The sequence below is a fragment of the Diabrotica virgifera genome, chromosome 3 (assembly GCF_917563875.1).
Source record: "Diabrotica virgifera virgifera chromosome 3, PGI_DIABVI_V3a".
Classification (NCBI taxonomy): domain Eukaryota; kingdom Metazoa; phylum Arthropoda; class Insecta; order Coleoptera; family Chrysomelidae; genus Diabrotica; species Diabrotica virgifera.
Window position 1 is genome coordinate 88,489,637 of NC_065445.1, and position 8,525 is coordinate 88,498,161.

Genomic DNA, 8,525 nt, shown 5'->3' on the forward strand with positions numbered 1-8,525 from the left:
ATACTTTTGAGTCTGATATTACTGCATGTAACTTTTTTGGTATTGTAATATAATACAAATCCTTCTAACCACTTAAAGTTCTACCTTTTGGATATCTGTGGGCAAATTTTCAGTCAAATCGATGATGATGTATTTTGGGAATGGAGGAAAATGTAAAAAACGGTATTTTAACGTTTTTTACACTATAAAATTTGATCAAAAACTTGTTTTGATTAAAAATAACTTGTTATAATGCCATATAATGACATTTTTGAGTCCTTTCTATTAAAATATTATGTTTTTCATTGATACTTTACGACAGAAAATGCAAATTTGTTTAAATAAACACCAAATCACTGTAAAATCGCATAAAATCACATTTTGAGAAAAAAGAAGATTTTTTGACCTTAAATATCTTATTTTTACGTCCCGCAGAAGCTATATACCAATTTTCAGACAAATCGGAGATCCAAAATTTTTTGCCTGAGTGATTTGACATGGAATGTACCATTATTTTTATTCAAGAGCTCCATCACAAAAGTAGCACTGTGAGTTGTTGGATTTTTATACTCAAATTGGCCTAGTAGTTACATTATAAAATGTTTTAATTGAATACACTCACTTGCTAGAGATGTATCCAAGTCATTCGAATATATGTAATGTATGTAAGTCCATATTTGCGCTTTGTAAAGATCTACTCGCTAGGTCATTTCTTTCCAGTACTTAGAACCAAAAGGCAACATAAATACCAAGTTCTAACGTAGCCATCTTTTCGTGTAAATTGTTTGCTTGACAGCGAACTGGCTTCTTCTCGTCGTCGTTAGAGGATAACTCTAAAAGTGCTTGCTTTATATCTTGCTAGCATAAATTAAGAGCTTTTAATGCATTAAATCGTCCTGACCATCGAATCACATCAACCCTTTTTGGAACAAATGTTGTATGGCCACAATTTTTCAATAGATCAGTGAGCCGTTTTCATCTGTAAGTTGAAGCTGGGAAAAAAACATAAATTTCTTCAGCAACTAAGAAAAAAAAGAAGTACTTTCCATAGTGCATTCTGCTGCATGTTGCTCAATCAAATTTAGGGGCACATGGTACTATTTTGACAAACTATTCCTAGATTTTATTCGGGCTTGGAGACATGGAGACCGCTATAAACGCCAGATATGTCATTGGGCGGGCATGTTTTCAACGCTAAAGTACCTGAGGGTCTTAAAAGTACCCGTGTTTTGGACGCTGCCAGAAAGTAAAGTTAGGACCGAAGGGTTGGGTCTTCCTCCTTTGGGTCTTTTAAATTTAGCGTCCAAATCATGCACATCCAGCGGGTTGTATAAATTCCACTGATGTAGAGTAAGAGGTAGAATAGGATTTATTCGGTGAGACATTCTGTATAGTAATATCTGATGACATATTGATAATTTATTTACGGTACTACCGAAACTAATTACTTTCGTTTCCCGCAAAAAACAAACTGGTAATTTGTTTGTAATCCATAAACCTGTGTCTATTTACAATAACTCATCTACTAGACAGGAATATAAACTAATAGTGAATATGGAAATTTCAACGTTAGTAAGTAATCGTGGTAAAATTTTGCTCAAAGTGAACAGTTTTACTTTTTCTCTAGATAAAGTACTAAAATCGGGAGAAACGTATTGGAGGTGCGTAAAACGGTCGTGTAAAGCGAAGATATTCACGAAAGGGCCAGAAAAGTTATATTGATCCGAAGTAATATAGAACATAATCACGAGTGTGATATCATTTTTACCTCCCTCAGAAGTCGAAGAATCTTTCATATATGATTTTATGGCTATTCAACCAAAGGATGCAAAAATTGAAAAGTTTTCCGACTACTCATTGGACAACTACAGTGGCGACCACGCAACATTTCCGCCGGAGATGTGGGCTACGATGAGTGAGAGTTTAGAATTAACAACTAATGCTTGTGAATCGTTCCACTCGCGTTTTAATGATAATTTTTATCATGCTCATCCAAATATTTTCCATTTTATTGATGTTTTAAAAAATTTTCAAACTGAAACTTACATTAAAATTAATAGTGTCCATGAAAGTAATAGACTTAAAGATCCAAAGAGTAGAAAAAAAATTATGTTCGTTAGAGATAGGATATATGAGTATCAAACTAACTGTATCGATCGAATGTCATTAGCATTTTCATACGATTGTCCCCTGCAGTCATCGTTATTTATATTCAAGTTGGACAACATTTTTACAATGCTGGCTTCGATATCTTCGGCTTTGTGGCCAGTTTTGTGTTAAAACTGTATGAACCTCTCGACAGGTGTTCCGGTTTCCGAGCAATACCTAATAATGAATGTCAGTTGATCTGTACGTGTTATATAAGGCGTAGAGTCAACACTGATTGGATAATATTTGTCACAATGAATTTGTTTTACTTATATATATCAATCGGTTTTAAAACGTCTTGCGACGTTGTCCGATGCCTAATTTCCATGACACTTTATCATCCCATTGGCCCTCTCTAAGATCTCTTGCGCTCATCGCCTTCGTTACTCCCTCTCTCCAAGATTTCTTGGGTCTTCCTCTTTTTCGGCGGTTTGGTGGTACCCATTGCATAATTATTTTAGGGAGTCTTGAGTTATCCATCCTCTGGACGTGTCCGTACCATATCAGCTGTTTTCTTTCTATGTCCCCCGTCAACCCCCATTCGCTGTCTTATCTCATCATTACGTATTCTCTCTCTGCGTGACACTCCTACTGATCTTCTAAAAGCGTCCATTTCTACTGCCTCCAGTTTTCTTCTGTTGTTTTCGGTTATCCGCCAAGTTTCTGCTCCGTGCAATAGACTGCTTTTAATAAGAGATTCGTAGCTATTGTGTTTTCTTCTTTTTCCTATTTCATGATTTCACAGTACGCTGTTTAGACAACCTATTGTTTTTCTGGATTGTGTTATTCTTCTCTTTATTTCTTCATCATCTTTCCCCGTTGTGTCAAAAACGATTCCTAGATATGTGTAATGGTCGCAGGGCATGATGATTTCATTATTTTCTAATGTGATGTTCGATAGTTCGGTACCTATTGGCAGGTATTTTGTTTTTTCTGTATTAATTTCTAGTCCCCACTTTCTATATTCTTCTTGTAATTTCCTTGCCATGTACTCTAAATCATCTTTATCGTTTGCTATAACAACCTGGTCATCAGCAAACTGCAATGTATATAAGCAAATCTCTCCAAGGTCTACGCCCATGCCTCTGCATTTTCGTTTCCACTCTTTCAATGCTTTTGCAACATATATTTTAAATAAGGTCGGTGATACACAACACCCCTGACGTAGACCTTTATTAACCAGGAAGATTTGCGATAATCTGTTTCCAGTTTTTATTTGTGATGTTGACCCTTCATACAAATTTCTTAAGGCTTTTATTAAGGTGACACTAATATTCGTCTGTCGTAACACGTTCCAGAGTTTGTTTACAGGAACTGTATCGTACGCCTTCTGCAAGTCAATAAACATGAGGTGGGTTTCTTGATTTGTGCTTAATTTCTTTTCTATTAGTTGTTTGAGGCAGAAGATATTATCAGTACAGCTTCTTCCTGTTCGAAAACCGGATTGTTCTTCTTCCTCTTGGTCTTTGTACTCCTTCTCAATGCGGTCTCTAATTATTCGTCCATACAAACGGCTGAATGTACTAGTCACTGATATCCCTCTATAGTTTTCACATTTAAGCTTATCTCCTTTCTTATGGATCGACGAAATATAAGCAATTTTCCACTCGTCGGGTACGGGAGAACCATTTATAAATTGATTTATGCACCAAGTGACGGTTTCAAACAATTTTTGTGATCCACATTTTATTGGGTCAAAACGGCAAACAGGTGTATGTTTTCAAAAAACTTTTGATAGTGTGTAAAAAATATATTTTATATCAGCTAAGTACTTTCAACACATAACGTGCCATCATCAGAGCTTTCTAAAAGGACATATTAAGATAAAATTTTTTTCCTATAAAAAATGAGTGAAAAACTTACGTCCTCTTAAAATACCTTCATAGAAGAGCAATTGCTTAACAACACAACAAAACACATGAATACTGGGCAAAAGCCACAGATATAGGGTAATAACCCTTTACAGTGAATAGAATCACATCTAAATTCTTTTATTAAATTATAAAGACAACATGGCTGAGTCAGACCATTTTGAGCCCACGTGAACAGCAGATCAGCTGAGGAAGACTGTCATTGGTCATTTATTAAAATGGTAAAGAAGGAACTACAATCTTATGCGACCTCTATATTCATAAATATTAATTAAAAAATTGAAAATGACTAAAAAGCCATGTATAGGTTAAATAAATTTAAAGTTAAGATACTAAATTTTAAAGTTAAATTTTCAAAAGATTACTATTATTACTATTGAAGTGAAATGTTAACGTGTATATTATAAGTTATCAAAATTCTTCCAAAAACAAAACTGTTATAGTTCGACCAAGTGTAGAATAAGTTAGATGAAATCAAACCTAGGAGAAATATCATTTGACAAGCTCAGAGTTCGAAAGCTGTTATTAAAAAAAAAAAATTTTTAAAAATCGTATTGATTAATTCAGACAAATAACAAATATTTATTTGTTTAAAAATATGTAAAAAATTAACGAAAACTCAAGAATACCTAAAAGTAATGTTCAAAAAACTTTCATAAATTGTTGGGTATACTGTATACTAAACCAAAATTATTAAAGAAATTTCTTAAAAATAGGATCAAATTTACAATTTAATTGAATCTGGGTGTTAACACAGTTTTGAGGGTTTCTTTTCATTTCTCTACTTATTTCTAGATCTTCTAGTAGATTCATTTTGGTATAGTTATTATTAGGTATGCTGTGTAAGATCCTACTATCTCTTTGTGGACTAAAGCTATGTTTCGATGCATGTAAATGATGACCAAAGCTAGATTTATCGATCTTTGACAGATGCTCTTTGATACGAGTATCCAAAGGTCGCATCGTTCTACCCACGTAAGTCACAGGGCATTCACCACATGACAATTTATAAATGCCACTTTTTGAAGTTTTTTTAATTTTATTGTTAGTATGAGAGAAAATTGACTTGATGTTATCTTTGCATTTTTTTTTATATGAAAAAAAAAATTTTATCTTAATATGTCCTTTTAGGAAGCTCTGATGATGGCACGTTATGTGTTGAAAGTACTTAGCTGATATAAAATATATTTTTTACACACTATCAAAAGTTTTTTGAAAACATACACCTGTTTGCCGTTTTGACCTATTCAGAAGTGTGTACAAGTCTTGCAGTCTTTTCCAACACATTTTATTAGTTCGGCTGGGATATCCCCTGGTCCTGGAGACCTACCGTTTTTCAGTTCTTTTATAGCTTTTCTAATTTCTGTCACTTGTATTGTTATATCTTCTCCTTCAATGTTAACCTCTGTTGGTGATTGAGTTAAGTATTCGTCCCTATTTTCTGTCAGTAGTTCCCCATAGTACTTTTCCCATTTTTGTGTGGATATTAATTGAATGTTTGTGCTCTTCCTTTCGTTAGTTCTTATTTTATTGAGGAACTTCCATGTTTCTGTACATTTTCTGCCTCCCAGGTAGGTATTAATTTCCTGGCACTTCTTATCCCACATTTCTCTTTTTGCTTTTACTGTTGTTCTTCTTGTTATTCTTTTGAGTTCCAGGTATTCATCTCTATCTTTTTATTGTTTACTGCTCAGCCATCTGATATACGCTTGCTTTTTCTCTTCTACGAGTGCTTCTATTTCTTTGTTCCACCATAGTTTTTCACTTTGTCTTTGAGTGTTAAAGCCGAGTTCTTCTTCTGCAGCTTTTTTAACGCTAACGACTACGTTTCTATATACCTCCTCTACTGTTGATGTTTCAGTTATATTCATTAGTTTGCCATCCAGTCTTTGTTGATATAGTATTCTTGTACTCTCTTGGGTCAAACTATCCAAATTATAACTTCTTTTTTCCAAAGTTTCTTCTTGTTGGGGTTGTAAATTTGTTTGATTATGTGTTATTTTATATCTAAATGGACAGGTTACTTTTGATTTTACGACATAATGATCCGAACCACATGTTATTCCTCTGTAAGCTCTTGTGTCCTGTACTTGCATATTAGTATTTTGTTTTATGATGACATAGTCTATAATTGATTTTAAATTTCTTGTAGTTTGGGTCCAGGTGTACTTGTGTACATCTCTATGTTTAAAAAATTCATTGGTTATTTTTAATTGATGGTTTTCACATATTTCAATTAGCCTCTCACCATTATCATTCTGGTTTATTTCTCCGTAGGGACCTACCACCTTATTATCTACTTTACGACCTACTCTACTGTTCAGGTCTCCCATAACTATCAATTCTCTTCTATTTCCAATTTTCGTAATTTCGTCGTTAACTTTAGCAAAGAAGTCATCTTTGTTTGTGTAAGGTTAATCATCACTGATTGCATAAATCCCAAGTATCGTAATAGGTGTTTCTTTTATCGTTATGTTTACTCTTATTATATTTGTTGATTAATTTGCTTTACTTCATCTACACAATTTCTTGGCCAGAATTTTGGATCTTGTAAATCAACTCGATTAACATCACTTTCGACTAGAATTTGACGTTCACTTTTGACTTTTCAGGATATAACTCGATATCACAAAGTGATATATACAAAGTGGATGAATCATCTCGATGTGATGAAGATCCTGCTGCAAATTTTATTTTATTAAAAAAGTAACTAAAACAGTCAAATAAACCTAGCTTCTAAAACATCTGAAACTGTTGCAATTGGATCGTCTTGAAAAGAAGTGCTCGTTGGTGTACTGTCTTGCCTGAATTTGGTAAAAAAAAAGCTGAATCTTGGGGTTTTTTTTAATACTGCATTTAATTTTTGTTGCTTTTCTAACTTTTGTCGTTTTCAAAATGCACCTCCTTCCTTTCCGCTCATTTTTTAGAAACGTCACGAAAACACCTCACTAATAAATAAGTACAATTTGAGACTAGTCTCGAAAACTGCTCTAACATGACTGACGGCTGACGACATGGCGTGTTGGAGCCGGACAGGTACGATTAATTACAGGGACCCGATCCGTCAACTGTCAGTGTCAGATAAATTCCTTAAATTCACACGTGGTATTTGTGACAGTGACATTTGATAGACGTCAAGTTTTATTTTTGTTTGTAGAAATGGAATATTTATATAGCTTGTACGTTATTATTTAATTTCTATAAAATGGTAATGTGTTGGGTACCCGAATGGTTATCATTGATATTGTAAGTACTAAAATATCTAAAATTATAAATTGAGGGTATAATGACACCATATTTTTAGGGAATCTGCAGAACGAAGTAAAACTACTCATATATTATGTTCCTGCTACTTTTATAAAGAAGATAAAGAAAATCTTCTCTCATCATATTTTCAAATAAGACTGGTGAAGATGCTGAAGAAATGCAGTAGCACTATCTTGTGTGTAAATCCTTGATTTTGTGTAATTTATAAAATTGAAAGCAATATGATATGACTAACACGGATTGTGTCTTTATAAAAAAATGTGTATCACAGGTACAATAATAATATATTATTGTCTTTTTTGATAACTATAAAATATTATTTGTTTTGTTTTAGTGTGCAAACTACAAGTACGAGCATTAAATCTTAGAAATGTTTACCACTGTTTTTTTTTTGTTTTATTCAATGGATTTAATGGATTGTAGATGTAGACCCTCTACATCTTAATTACCACTTGAAAGTCAAGCAGAATCATCTCATTCAAGTGGTATCACATCAAGTAGTGCACAACAAGACACAGATATGTATTTTCTTGAATAAGAGAATACTCAGCTGAAAGTAAAATTAGATAATTTTTCAAATATAGATTTATATTTCAGCATATCAAGAATGATCATAATTTAGTGAAAGCGTACATGGGAATAAGTACTACTGTATATTCAAATATTGTTTAATATTTAATATGCCAAGTAATATTCAGTTAGAATATTATCATGGATGGGTGAAATATCACAGTTTTAACAAAAAAAGAATGTGTTGTATTTTGTACGCACCTAAGAAGTTATACTTCTATTATATGATTTCAATGAAATAAACATATTTTAAATAGTTTATTTGTATTTTAGTTAAATATTAAACTAATTTTAATACTTATTACGTACCAAATTTTTTTATTAAAATACCAAAAATTAAAAAAAAAGTAAGGCAAAGCAACAACATAAGAAGTTCCTAAGTGATTACCTATCCAAAATATAACAGCGGCCAACATTGCTTGACTATAGTTATCAATCATGACAACCGTGTAAGTCAGTGTGTTATGGCTGTTAAATTGATAAGAAAATGAATTATTTTGACATGATTTTACAAATAATATTAAGATCATTTTTAATCTTCTTTTCATCATATTTTAATACTTATTATCATATTCCCGAAGAAGACGAATCCAAAGACCAAAAATTATCAAGAAATACAAATATATTTACTAAAAACACTGATATATCTTTTTCACACTTTATTTGTATTGATATCTACGTAACTTGAAA